This window comes from Ochotona princeps, chromosome 10, assembly GCF_030435755.1.
Source record: "Ochotona princeps isolate mOchPri1 chromosome 10, mOchPri1.hap1, whole genome shotgun sequence".
NCBI lineage: Eukaryota > Metazoa > Chordata > Mammalia > Lagomorpha > Ochotonidae > Ochotona > Ochotona princeps.
This window is the reverse complement of record NC_080841.1, coordinates 68,697,187-68,709,891: the sequence shown is the minus strand read 5'-3', so window position 1 is coordinate 68,709,891 and position 12,705 is coordinate 68,697,187. Positions and strand designations below refer to the sequence as shown.

The following is a 12,705-nucleotide window of genomic DNA, read 5'->3' as shown; positions in this document are numbered from 1 at the left end:
CTTTCCTACTTTTCCTCTTATTTTTTTCTCCTTAGTGATTTGGATCATCTGCATTGCTGAGTCTGACTTCTAGTAGACATGACGGTTCAGCAGTGTTAGGATCACAAGTGGGTTGACAGTGAGAATCAATCAGGTTCTATTTTCTGCAGCACTAAGATGCTTATGCATTTTAATGTTTTAAACACCATCCTTGGGGCCAGTGCTGTAGTATCTTGGGTTAAGCTTCAGCATGCAGTACTAGCATCCCACATGAGCATTGGTTCAAGCCCTGGCTGCTCTACTTCCCATCCAGCTCTTTGCTTATGTACTTAGGACCTTGTGCCTACGTGGGAGACCCTGAGGAAGCTCCAAGTTCCAGCTTCTGATTGGCCCAGCTCCTGCCATTGAGGGCATTTGGGGAGTGAACCAGAGATGGAAGACCTTCTCTCTCTGTCTACAATTCTGCCTTTCAAATAAAAGTATATCTTTAAAAAATCATTCTTTCTCCCTGAGCGTGGAAGAGAGGGAATTTGCAGAGGTTGATTGCACACACCAATCCTACATGCAATCATAATGGTCATAGGCAGTATGCCCGCTGCAAGCAACGGTCATGAAAAAGCAAGACAGGCCTCTGTGCCTGTGAAATTAGGGGAGAGTCACCCAGCATTCCTGGGAAAAATACAAGCAGGGCAGTCAGTTCCATCCTGCAGATATATTTGGAAAATACCGTGATCAAGTTTGCATTTGCGTTTAGGGCTGCCATACTTCATTTGAAAGGATGCGAGGGGTTATTGTCCCTCTGCTCCCGGAATTTCCCTAGCGCGATTCAACTCCAGTTGCCCTCTGCAGCTTTGTGATGCCCCCTTTACAACGACTGTCTCATTTCTTCACTGCCATGGCTTCCTTCACTGCCCTAACTTCCTGATTCTAATCTTGGCATCAAGGTTGACTTCTAGTGGACCAAATAAGGACAGAGGTGTGTATTTGCCTCCTACCTCCATTGTTCTGTGGAGATCCATTCCTTTAAAAACAAATCACCTTCTTGTTAAGAGTTGAAAAATCTCACAGAACTTCTTTTACAAACCACCTAGCGCAGGCCAACTTCTGCTTCTGCGACTATTTCAGCTGTGTGCCTCTGACATCTCTTCCCAAAAAGCTGCTTGTGATGGCTTTCTAATACCCAAGCTGGCACAGGCTGCCAAGAGGAAGCTGTGGCCTCATAGCAGCATGCTGATACCACAGGATCCCATCAGTTTCTCCCCCACTCACAGAGTCACCATGTGGATTTCAATGATTGGCCTGCATGTTACTATTTACTGCCGGGAATCACACTCACTCCCCAGTTTTCTCTGCAAACTTCCTTATTGCCACATACCTGCTAGAACCTGCATTACAATGTTGACTGCCAGTGTTGAAAACAGAGATTCTTGCCCCTCTTGTTAGTGAAACACCTTTATTTTTGAAGTAAAAAATATCATTTCCATTTTAGTGGTTTAACATAGAAACATTGTCCTACTTACTGCCTAATTGTGACAGTGAACTTTTTTTTTGTTTTGTTTTCATGCAATGCAAATAGGTTTAAGTAATGGATTATTACTTACTGATTTTTATTACTTCAGAGGTTATTTCTATAGTACTAAATCTGAGTTACATATGGAATTAAAATGAGTGGGCATTTGATGTGAAAGATACAATCACAACAAATGCTCTGACTGGCTTCTTCTGAATGGCTGACTTCTCACCTAGTTTCAGTTAAGAGGCCAATTACTAAGGGCCAGCACAGTGGCTCAACTGGTTGATCCTCCACCTCCAAGCACAAGCTCCTGGTCCCTGGATTCCGATCGGCTCAGCTCTGGTTGTTGCAGCCATTTGGAGGGTGAACTAGCAGATGGAAGGTTTTTCTGTCTATCCTTCTTCCCGTATCTGTCTTTCTAATAAAATGAATCTACATGGTGAAAACTGAGACTTCACACAAACACTAATATGTTTTTATTGGAAAGGCAGATATACAGAGAGGAGGAGAGACAGAGAGGAAGATCTTCCCTCCGATGGTTCACTCCCCAAGTGGTCGCAATGGCTGGAGCTGGGTCAATCCGAAGCCAGGAGCCAGGTGCTTCTTTCGGGTCTCCCACACAGGTGCAGGGTCCCAAAGCTTTGGGCCATCCCTGACTGCTTTCCCAGGCCACAGGCAGGGATCTGGATGGGAAGTGGAGCCATCAGGATTAAAACCGGTGCCCATATGGGATCCCGGTGCTCAAGGAGAGGACCTTAACCACTACGCTATCACACTGGGCCCCCAAAGAAATAAATCTTTAAAAAAGAGGCAAATTACTGATTTTCTTATATTTGTGTTATACAATTTTGGAAAGATACACCACCTGCTAATTTATGCATTAGCTCTTTAGGACTAATTCTTTTATGTGTATACAGTAATTGCTATGTAAGTTACAAAACTGATCATGAATTTACATGGTGAAAACTGAGACTTCACAGAAACACTAACAAGCTTTTAAAATCCTTGAAGAGATGATGTTACATAAATTTGACTGCTACTGTAATCATGATCTTAATTCTCATGGAGAATTATGGAAATTCAATGAATAAATAAACATGACAGAATACTGAAATAGATTAGCAAAATCATTTACAGGACATTTGTGTAAACCATGGAAATAAGAGGCAGATGACACTACGAAGTAGGCAATTCAACAAATATACACAGAAACACATGCCTTTAGTGTTTTTGCCACAATACAGGGTTTCTCGACCTCAGTAAGAAGACAGAGAAATGGTCCATGGAATTCTGTTTTTAGCTTAAAAAAAAAAAAACACAGTTATTTCCTTTTATTGAAAGACAGTTGACAGAGAGAAAAAGAGCTCTTCCATCTGCTGTTTCACTTCTTCAAACGCCCACAACAGCGAGGGCTAGGCCAAGCCGAAGGCAGGAACCAGAAACCCCATCCAGGTCTGCCCGGGGGTGACAGGTACCCAAGCATCCAGGCCATCATCTGTTGCCTTCCCAGGCATATTAGCAGCAAACTGGACCGTAAGCAGAGCAGTCAGTACTCAAACAAAGCCGACCATATGAGTGCTTTCTGGAGAACCAGCTGCCTGGCCTCTGATCCAGCTCTCTACTAGGGCACCCAGGAGGGCAGGGGAAGACAACCCAAAGACTTGGGCCCTGCCACACAAGTGTGAGACCCGCATGGAGTTCCTGATTGCTGGCTTTTGCTTGGACAAGCCCCAGTCACTGAGCACATCTGGGGAATGAACCAGTGGATAGAAGATCTCTCTGTTTCTGTGTTTAAACTATACAAATCTTAAAAAAAGAAAAAAAACCTCACAAAGGAATTTTCTTATTTTTTTTCTTTTGGTTAACAGATGCATAATGTTCAAATATGCAGATGTGTCATAATTTAATTAGTGTCCTGGCTATTGAGATTGTTCCCAACTTTTCCTCTTCTTAAAAATACTATAAGCAATGCTGCCGTCATTTTTCATGCCTAGAGAGACATCTAATAGATAAATCGCCAGAAGTGAAATTGGAAGCGCTGACAACGTATGCATTTGCAATTTTGACAGATCCTGCCAAATTTTCCGTTTCTCTAATAGCATAGCCAAACCAACCATGCCAGACATCGTTTCTGATGCTTTTTCATTTAGAAACGCACAATGTAAAGTAGGTTACCTATTAAAGAATTAGAAAGTGGGACAAGTTCTTCTGGTCACTTGCAGAGTCCATTTTCACTCAAATATACATTGGGTAGGAATTTCTTTTGCAGCTAATGTATGTCAAGTGGTTCCAGGCACTTAGGACAGTTGTCTAAGTCAGGTTCAGCTTGGGGATGGTGCGTGGCGCTTACACCAAGGAGTTCTGTATTTTGGAACTCCGCGGCTTTTGGAAGTTTAAATGTCAAATCCTGAAAATGATCTGTTGAGTTCCTGAGCCCAGGCGCCAGACATATGCTACAAGTGCTATTTAAAAGTTAACTAGAGGCAGCCTTGCATATGATTTCATAGCTCTCCAGCAGGCCCTTTGAAAACAAGACACGATGGAGAGAGCTCTTTTTATCTGACTCCATCTGCTGTTGGTAGTGATCAGCATATTGTGGGCATTGTGGTATCATCTGAGATTAGGTTGTGCAACAGGAAATGGAGTTACAGGCAGATCAGCCAGTGTATGCACACTGCTTGGTTCTATTTATTGCTAAAACCAAGGGTGCCCATTTCAGGTTTGGGGAAAAAGGAAGATAATGCTATCAGCACATTCCTATCAGGGCACAGCTTCCTTTTTTCTGCAGTGTGTCCTTGTTTTGGCTTTAGAAAGAGATAGCGAAGGGTTCCTGTGGAGAACGGTTTCGGTTGCACACAGTGGAAATACTGTGCAAGCTGAAAAAAAAATGCAGCGGGGATAGTGTTTAGACAGCAGGGAGGCAGAGAAGGTGGGAGTTGAGGAACAGAGTAGCAGGTGCTAAGACAGAGTCTAGCCAGCCTAGGGCTTCCTTTTTGACATTTGCATTTAAAACATCTTTCAGAAAGGATGCAATCTGAAAACTCCTTAGATTCAGTTTCATAAGCAGGCTAGGGATACCAGCTGTCGGAAGTCTAGCCACTATCCCGAGGGGGATTCTGCATCCATTAAAAAGAACACTTGGGAATTCAACTTGGAGAAGCCAAACTGCGTTGTCTTCAAGCATAATGAAACTCTTGGCTCGGCCACCTTACCCTGTTTCTCTGTTACTCTTAACCTTTCACCCTGGTACCGGACTAGGCAACACCAGGAATCAGCCATTAACGAACGGGTGGTGCCTGAAGCCCTCATCCCTGTTCTACACAGCGGGTCCGAGAGCTCCAGGCATGAGGGGAGGCCAGGCCCTGACGGGGTGCGGTGACAATGGCAGCCGCCAAGTCCACTCCCGGTGCCTCTTCCAGGGGGACGCTCTCTAACATGGGCTCTCAAAACAAACCCCACAACCCTTCCCTCCACCTCCCTGCTGCGCCCGTGACTTCCAATATCCCCCAGCCCGGCTGCCTTTGGACAATGACTCGGTCGACACCTCCTCGCCCCCCAGGACCGGTCTTCCCCGGGTCCACGGACCCGTGCCTCCGCGCGCCCGCCTTGGACCGTCACGTGAGAGAGCCGCGCCCCGCCCCCGCGGGTCACGTGAGCCGCGGTCCCGCCCCTGCCCGCGCGCCGGCGCGCTCCGACGTGCCCTGGAACTTACCCTCCCTCGGAGACCAGCCTGGCGGGGACGCGCTGGCCGCGGCCACCTCCGCGGCTGAGGGAGCGCTGGCCGAGGCTGGGTGTTGGGGTCCCGGCAGACGCGGTGCTGCGTGAAGAGAGAGCTTCCCGCCGAGCCGGGAGGCGCCGAGTGCTCGGTGAGGCGGCGCGGAGGGAGGGCAGGGTGGCGGGGCGTCGCACAAAGGCGCACCCGGGGGGCTGGAGGGGACTGTGTCCGCCCTCCTGGCCGCGGGTTGGAGGGGGTCGAGGGCTTGGAGGGAGGCCGGGCACCGCGAGTGCTGAGGGTGGGGAAGAGCCCTGCCGAGCCTCTCGGCTGACGTGGGCGACGGGGTTTAAATGGCCCCAAGTGGAGTCTCTTTTGCCCCTGCCTGGGTGCCCTGACTTCCTGTGTGCGGGCAGCGCCTGGCGCCCCGCCTCCCCGAGAGAGAGAGAGAGAGAGAGAGAGAGAGAGAAAGAGAGAGGGAGGGAGGAGGGTGCCCGGGTGCGCGCCAAGTGCTTGTGTGTGAGAGAGGCCGGCCCGGGGCCGCCCTCCTCGCCTCCCCTGCACAGCGCAGTCCCCGCCGCGCGCGCTGCGTGGGTTCCCTCTCACCTGGGGCTGCCCTCGGAGGTCGGCGCCCTTGAGAGGCACCTGTCTCCGCTTGCATCCCGAAGTCCTCCAGAACCACCACAACAGCCCACCCGGCCCTGACCCCCGCGACCTCCTCCTCTCCTCCCCGCACCCCCGCTGATTGTGTCCCGGGGGACGCGCCCTGTCCCTAAGCGAGCAGGAGCGCACGCCTTCTTGCGGAAGGAAAGGCCCCACGCCCCACGGGCGAGGTCAAAAGGCTTGGCCCCTCAGGTGTGGGAGGCGAGCGGGCACTCAGCTGTTGTCAATTCCTGCGTAGGGGTGGAGGCAGGCCGAGGCTGATGCGCAAAATATTTACAAATGTGGAACCTCAGGGGAGAGGTGTCCGTGGCATTTCACGGGGAAGCTTGCGCCCTCGAGCCCCGGCACTGGGGTTTGTGGTTATTGGGTTCTGGCCGGTGGGGACACGCGGAAGTCGGTGGCATTGATTATTGGCCACGCATTCCTCAAGGGCGGAAAAGTGCAGGCAGGCGCCTGGAAGGCGGAGCCGCTTAGGGCTTCTGCCCGCGGCTTCGGCCGCCCGACGGCCAGAGGTGAAACCTTGGAAGGCTTCCGAGTGTGACACGGAGGTTGTTAAAGAGTTGCTATCCCCCCCCCAGCCACGCCTCTTTCCGCCTTCGGAGTTGGGGCGTGGTGGCCTGGAGCTGTATTTATTCGCTTCAAGCTCCTTTTTCCCTACCTGAAGTCGGAGGTAGAGACCGTGTACTGCCCAGTAGATCCCCCTTTCTGTGCTTGATTTCAGACTCGCCACCGGTGCAGTAATTATTTTTTCTCTTTGTCGTAAAATCGCTTCGGAAATAGTTTTTTTTCGGAGGTCGGGAGCCCTGGGCGGGGGTCTCCAGGCCAGCAATGCGGGGAGGAAGGGTTTGAGTCTGGGTGGGCCACGCGGCGCTATGAGCTGGCCAGGCTGGGCAAGGTGCTTGTTTGTGCGAACGATGGTCCAGGCTGGGCAAGGTGCTTGTTTGTGCGAACGATGGTCCAGGCTGGGCAAGGTGCTTGTTTGTGCGAACGACAGTTGCATGTTGCGCCTCTGCTCTGGATGTGTTTTTTTCTCTGTGGGCAAAAATAAATACAAGACAGTGTGATGTAATAGGCTGCGTGTTATTGGCGTTCTTGGAAAAGTGGAATGAAGAGTAAGGTTGTGGCCAAGCATTCCTGAAATCAGTCGTTTCATCATGTGCACAGAGTTTTAACACTCTATGTGAGATGCTGAGAATTTGACAGGCTTCTCTTTAAATTCTGTTATGGTTGGAGCTGGAGACAGTTGCCCGCAATAAGGCCAGCTGCATAGATTCCTTTGACTGTAGACCACCGTCTATGGCCATACCACCCTGAGCGCCCCCGATCTCGTCTGACTGTAGACCACCAACAGTCTTTTTTGTAGTTTTTCCATTTCTACTTACTACTGCAAACTGTGGGGCACTTACGGAAATACCTGGATGCTGCAGAAAAATGGCATGTTGCTCACACCTAGCTCAGCTTGCCTTTCACTAATTAGGAGTGTCTGCTCAGTGCTTTTTTTTTTCTTTCTTTTTTGTGCAGTTTGGGGAGGCAGAGAAACATAGTTCCCACTCCTGGGTTCCCCAGATGCTTGCCAGGCTGGGCAGGCCGACTTGGGAGCTGGGAGCGCATTCTCTGTCTCCCAAGTGAGTGGCAGGAACTCAGCTGCTTTAGCCTCGGCTCAGGCAGGAAGTTGGAGTCTGCAGCCTGACCAGGTGCTGGGAGAGGGAACAGGAATGGTGCCCGGGTGTCTGTAGGTCAAAGGCCTTCCCCTGCTCCCAGCCAGTTTCCCTAGGTTGATTGAAAGTGGGTCCAGTGCAGTAGCCTAGTGGCTGAGGTCCTCGTCTTGTACGCGCCCATTCAGCTCCCTGCTTGTGGCCTGGGAGGGCAGTTGAGGATGGCCCAAAGCCTTGGGACCCTGCACCCACGTGGGAGACCCAGAAGCAGCTCCTGGCTTTGAATCAGCTCAGCTGTGGTTGTTGCTGCCACTTGGGGAGTGAACGAATGCATGGGAGATCTTTCTTACTGTATCTCCTACTCTGTATATACGCCTTTCCAATTAAAAATAAAAAAAAAAAATCTTAAAGAAAGTGAGCTTTCTGTCTTCAGACCAGAGAGGGTATACCTAAGAAGCCGTTGGACTTGACTGGACAATAAGATGCTGGACTCTATGTTTGGTATACGCTTGCAATGGGGGAATCTCAACTGAACTTGAGCTGTGGTTATGCAACAAGGTGGAGGAATCCACCATGGTGGGAGGGTTTGGGGAGGGGTGGGGAGAACCCAAGTATCTATGTAACTGTGTCACATAATACAATGTAATTACTGAAAAAAAAAAAAAAAAAAAAAGAATGGGAAGGGGTAAAAAAAAAAAAAAAAAAAAAAGTGAGCTTTTCACATTTGAGTACTTATAAGTTCTCCAGGAGCCATTACCGACAACAATAGAATCAAAGATTTTTAAATGGATTCATAAAATAATGACTGGTGGTGACCTGTAAAGTCATTAAGTAGTAGAATGAGTGTTTTATTTACTTGAAAAGGTGGTCAGTCCAGTTTTACCATAGATAATGGGAAAGAACAGGGAAATGAAACCTGTGTCCTATTTTGTATTGAACAGCGTCAGTCGCTGGCACACACAGGCCCTCTGGACAGGTCGGATGTGTGAATGTCGCTGTGCTGTAGAGCATCAGGGTATCTCGCCTCGTTTGTTCCAGATTTTCCTCTTCAGAGGGCCTGAGGCTTTGCTTCTCCTTGGGTTCTGTTGTAATTGACCCAGAACCTTACCTGTGGGTGGTGTTGCCACCTGCTATTTGGTCCTTCTCTTACCTCCTTGATTGCTTCGAGACTTAATGAACATCCTGCAGTTTTGTTTTGCTCTTTATTAGCTTTTAATTTGAGTGGAGCTGCCAAATGGTGATACTGCTGAACTCCTTTGCTCTGTGATAATCTTGTGCTTCTCTAACTTCAAGGCTGGGAGGAATCACAGACTGCCCTCACCCGCCTCCATCACCTCTGTGCTGTGTTGTGCAGACCACAGACCACTGCTGTCCCTGGCAACACATTGCCAGCCACCTGCATCATCTTACAGTTTCTAGTAGTCACATAACTGATACACACCAAATGTTAAGCTTAGCATATTTAAAATGTTTTAACATATAATAATGAAAATTGCGTTTTATGTTCTTTTTAAAATTGTTTTAGAAATACATGTAGTTTACACTTATTGCACTTCTCAGTTTGCACTAGCTATGTTTTAAATGCTCAGTAGCTGTGTTTGGCTGATGCTCAGTAGCTGATGTTTTTGGAGACTGAAATCTGACCCCTCCTACTCATGCTATTCTAAGTGTAGTTTCAGATTGACCCCATAGTCAACCCCGGAAGCATGTTAGAAGTGTCATTAAAGCATCTAGGGTTGAGGGGCTAGTATTGTGGCATAACCAGTTAAGCTGCAGCTTGCTGTCCTGGCTTTCCTTAATGGGAGGGTTGGTTGTTCCCGTTCTCAAACAGTTCCCTGGTGATTCACTTGGGAAGGGAGAAGATTGGCTGAAATATTTGGGCCCCTGTTGCCCACCTGGGAGACCCAGATGGAGTTCCCTGGCTTTCACTTGGCCCTGACGTGGCTACTAGGTACCATAACAAGATGTTAATAGTAGAGTAAACTAGGTTTTAGTGTGTGACAGAACTCTGTTCTATCCTTGCAGTAATTGTACAAACCTAAGATTTTTCTGGAATGGTTACCTGAGCAAATACAGATACTCTTCAAATGACTCCATTGCTCACTCGAAGGATGGGAATCTAGTATGTGGATCAGAAGCCTTGCACTTCCATGACCTGGGTGGGCAGAGTGGAAGCTAGCATTGAATCTGGTAGAGTAATATTATCAGAGCTTACAAAACATCTACCAAGGGCCTGATGTGGTGGTCTAGTGGCTAAAATCCTCGCCTTGAATGCGCTGGGATCCTATTTGGGCCCCAGTTCTAATCCTGGTGGGCCCGCTTCCCATCCAGCTCCCTGCTTGTGGCCTGGGAAAGCAGTAGAGAACAGCCCAAGGCCTTGGGAACCTGCACCTGTGTGGGAGACCTGAAGGAAGCTCCTGGCTCCTGGCTTTGGATCGGCTCAGCTCCAGCTGTTGTTGTCACTTGGGGAGTGAATCATCAGACAGTAGATCTTCCTATCCATCTCTCCTCTTCTCTGTATGTCTGACTTTGCAATGAAAAATAAAATAAATCTTAAACAAAACACCTACCAAATGCCAAATCCTGAATTCAAGTGTTTTACACGTGTTTCTACATCCTTGGTTAATACTCCAGTGTGTGGTGCCATTTGTAGGTGGAAGAATTATCTTAGGTCACATAGCTAGCAAAAAGCAGACACAGACAGGTTGGTGTGATAGCTCAGCTGGCTAATCCTCTGCCTTGAAGTGTTGGCATTTGATATGGGTGTCATATCGAATGGGTCCTGGCTGCTTCATTTTCCAATTCCTTGGACCCCTGCACTGACATATCGAATGGCTCCTGGCTTCAGATTGACTCAGTTCTAGCCATTGCAGCCATTTGGAGAGTCAGCCATTGGATGGAGGATCTTGCTCTCTGTCTTTCCTTATCTTTGTAAGTCTCCCTATGCGGTTGGAGGGAAAAAAGGCAGACACGAGGGGCCTGTGAAGGGACCAGTTTTGTGATTAGTACGTGGGGAGTGTTTTGTTCTCTAACTTTGGTTTCCTTGAGCAAGCAGAGATTCTTAGGAACTTGTGATCCAGCTCTCTGCTTATGGCCTGGGAAAGCAGAGGAAGGTGGCACAAGCACTTGGACCCCTGCATCCACGAGGGAGACCCAGAAGAAGCCCCTGGCTCCTGGCTTTGGATCAGCTCAGCTCTGACCATTGCAGCCATTTGGGGAGTGAACCAGCAGATGGAAGATCTCTTTGTCTCTCCTCTTTCTAACTGCCTTTCAGATAAGAAATGAATAAATCTCAAAAATTGGCTAAAAATAACCTGTGTTGTGCTGTACTAGAGGTCTGCTGTGCCTACACTGAAGTATGTCAGAACTCAACAATGAAAGGAATGAACCGCAGGTGCATGTGGCAAAATAGATGGATTGCAAAAATATTTTTGTTAAGTGGAGAAGTCAGACACAAAGCTACAGAATCTGTATAATTTGTGGCTTAACTTTTCTGTTTCCACTGTCACAATTTTTTGCTATTTTGCATAGTCATGATTAATGTGATAGTACACGGCTGTGTAACTTGGTAACTTTCTGTTCTCTGAGGCGTCTTGTTTCCTGGTTTACAAATGGGTGTGCCTGGGGTTGTCTAGCTGTTCACCAGTTAACAAGCCTTTGGCTTGTTTTTGCTTTGTGGCTACTGTGAATGTTATGCGAGGCCTTGTGTGCACTTGCATTTACATTTCTCCTGGGTAAATACCTAGAAGAGGGATTGCAAGATCATCAGTAAGAGTGTGTTTAGAAGTTGTCAAATTGTTTTTCGAAGTGGCTGTACCAGTTTGCATTGTCATCAGCAACCAGTGAGTTTCAGCTGATGGTGTCCTTACCATGCAAAATATCCTTGATGAGTTTTAGAAGTTGTGGTAGGTGGGCCGTGACATTTGGTGGTTCTGGTTTGCAATATGAGAGTTGAATGTTTTCTGGAGATGCAAGTACTGGCTGATAAGTTGCCCATATTTTAAGCGAGCTCTGCATTTTCTGAATTTTTGAAGCAGATGGAGTCATATAGTATGTACTTTCTTGTCTAGATTTCATTTTTTTCCCACTCAGCAACATTAATTTCAGATTTACTGTTATCAGTTGTTCATTCCTTTATTGCTAAGTGGTAGTTCTGTTGCATGCCTATGTGAATGGTTTGTTCACTTGTTGATTACCCTTTCGATTGTTTCCACCTGTTGGAAATAAAACTTGTCTTTGGGCATGTACTTTTGTTTTTCCTTAGAATCTCTGGTAGATTTGTATTCATATTTTTAAGCGTTTGCCAAACATATTCCAAGTGGTTGTACCATCTTGCATCCCCACTAGCAGTGGGTGAGTTCCAGTTCTCCGTTCTCCTAAATACTGTTTTGGTGAATCTCCACCCTTGTAATAGATAAATAGTGGTATTTCTTTGTGGTTTTATGTTTCCTGGATGATGAAAGATGTTGGACATTTTTTTGTGAGCTTATTTTATCTTCTCTAGGACTTACTTGGGTAAGTCTCTATTTAAATCTGTTGTTTGTTTTATGTTTGGTTATTTAGCTTTGTGTTACTGATTTGTAAGAGTTTTTAATATATTGGAGACATGAATTCTTTGAGATAGTTTTGCAGGAATTTTCTTCAAGTGTGACTTGTCCAAGTTATTTTTTCAAATTTTAATTTGTAGTTATTTGAAGGCAGAGAGAGACAGACACAGATGGAGAGAAATCTTCCATCCATCGCTTCACTTCCCAAGTGCCTAGAACTCCATTCAGGTCTCCATGGGAAGGGTCAGGGATCTGCTGCCTTCCAGCTATGTGAGTAGGAACTTGGACCTGGAAGTAGAACTGGGATTTGAACCCAGAAAATTCCTCACGGGATGCTTGTGTGTATTTGGGATGACTTGAATCACTTCACATGTGTCTTTTGAAGAGTAAAGCTTTAAATTTTGATGAAATCCAGTTTGATTTCTTTTTATCCTTTCCGTGTCCTTTGAAAGAAATCTTTGCAAATCGTTGGTTTTTAGTATCTTGTCTATTCGATTGCAGAAATTATGTAGTTTTAGGTCTTAATTTTTGTGCATAATTTAAGGCAACTAAATCGCTTCTCCCTTGCAATTATGATTATTTAGTTAAGTTACACAGTGTTGAGAAAATTGTCCTTAAAATCTGTTGCTTTAAAGA

The 12,705-nt window shown here is 47.0% G+C and overlaps 1 protein-coding gene across 4 annotated transcripts in view; it reads left to right on the top strand.

Moving 5' to 3' along the window:
- The first annotated feature begins 5,166 nt into the window (after positions 1-5,166).
- Positions 5,167-12,705, top strand: part of ARHGAP12 (Rho GTPase activating protein 12) — a 112,023-nt gene continuing 104,484 nt past the window's right edge. For 3 of the 4 annotated variants that reach the window (XM_058669573.1, XM_058669572.1, XM_058669571.1), the window contains exon 1: positions 5,167-5,358. The gene's annotated coding sequence lies outside the window, so the exon portion shown is untranslated. The remainder of the gene's footprint in view (positions 5,359-12,705) is intronic. The other variant, XM_058669570.1, reaches the window with a different exon arrangement.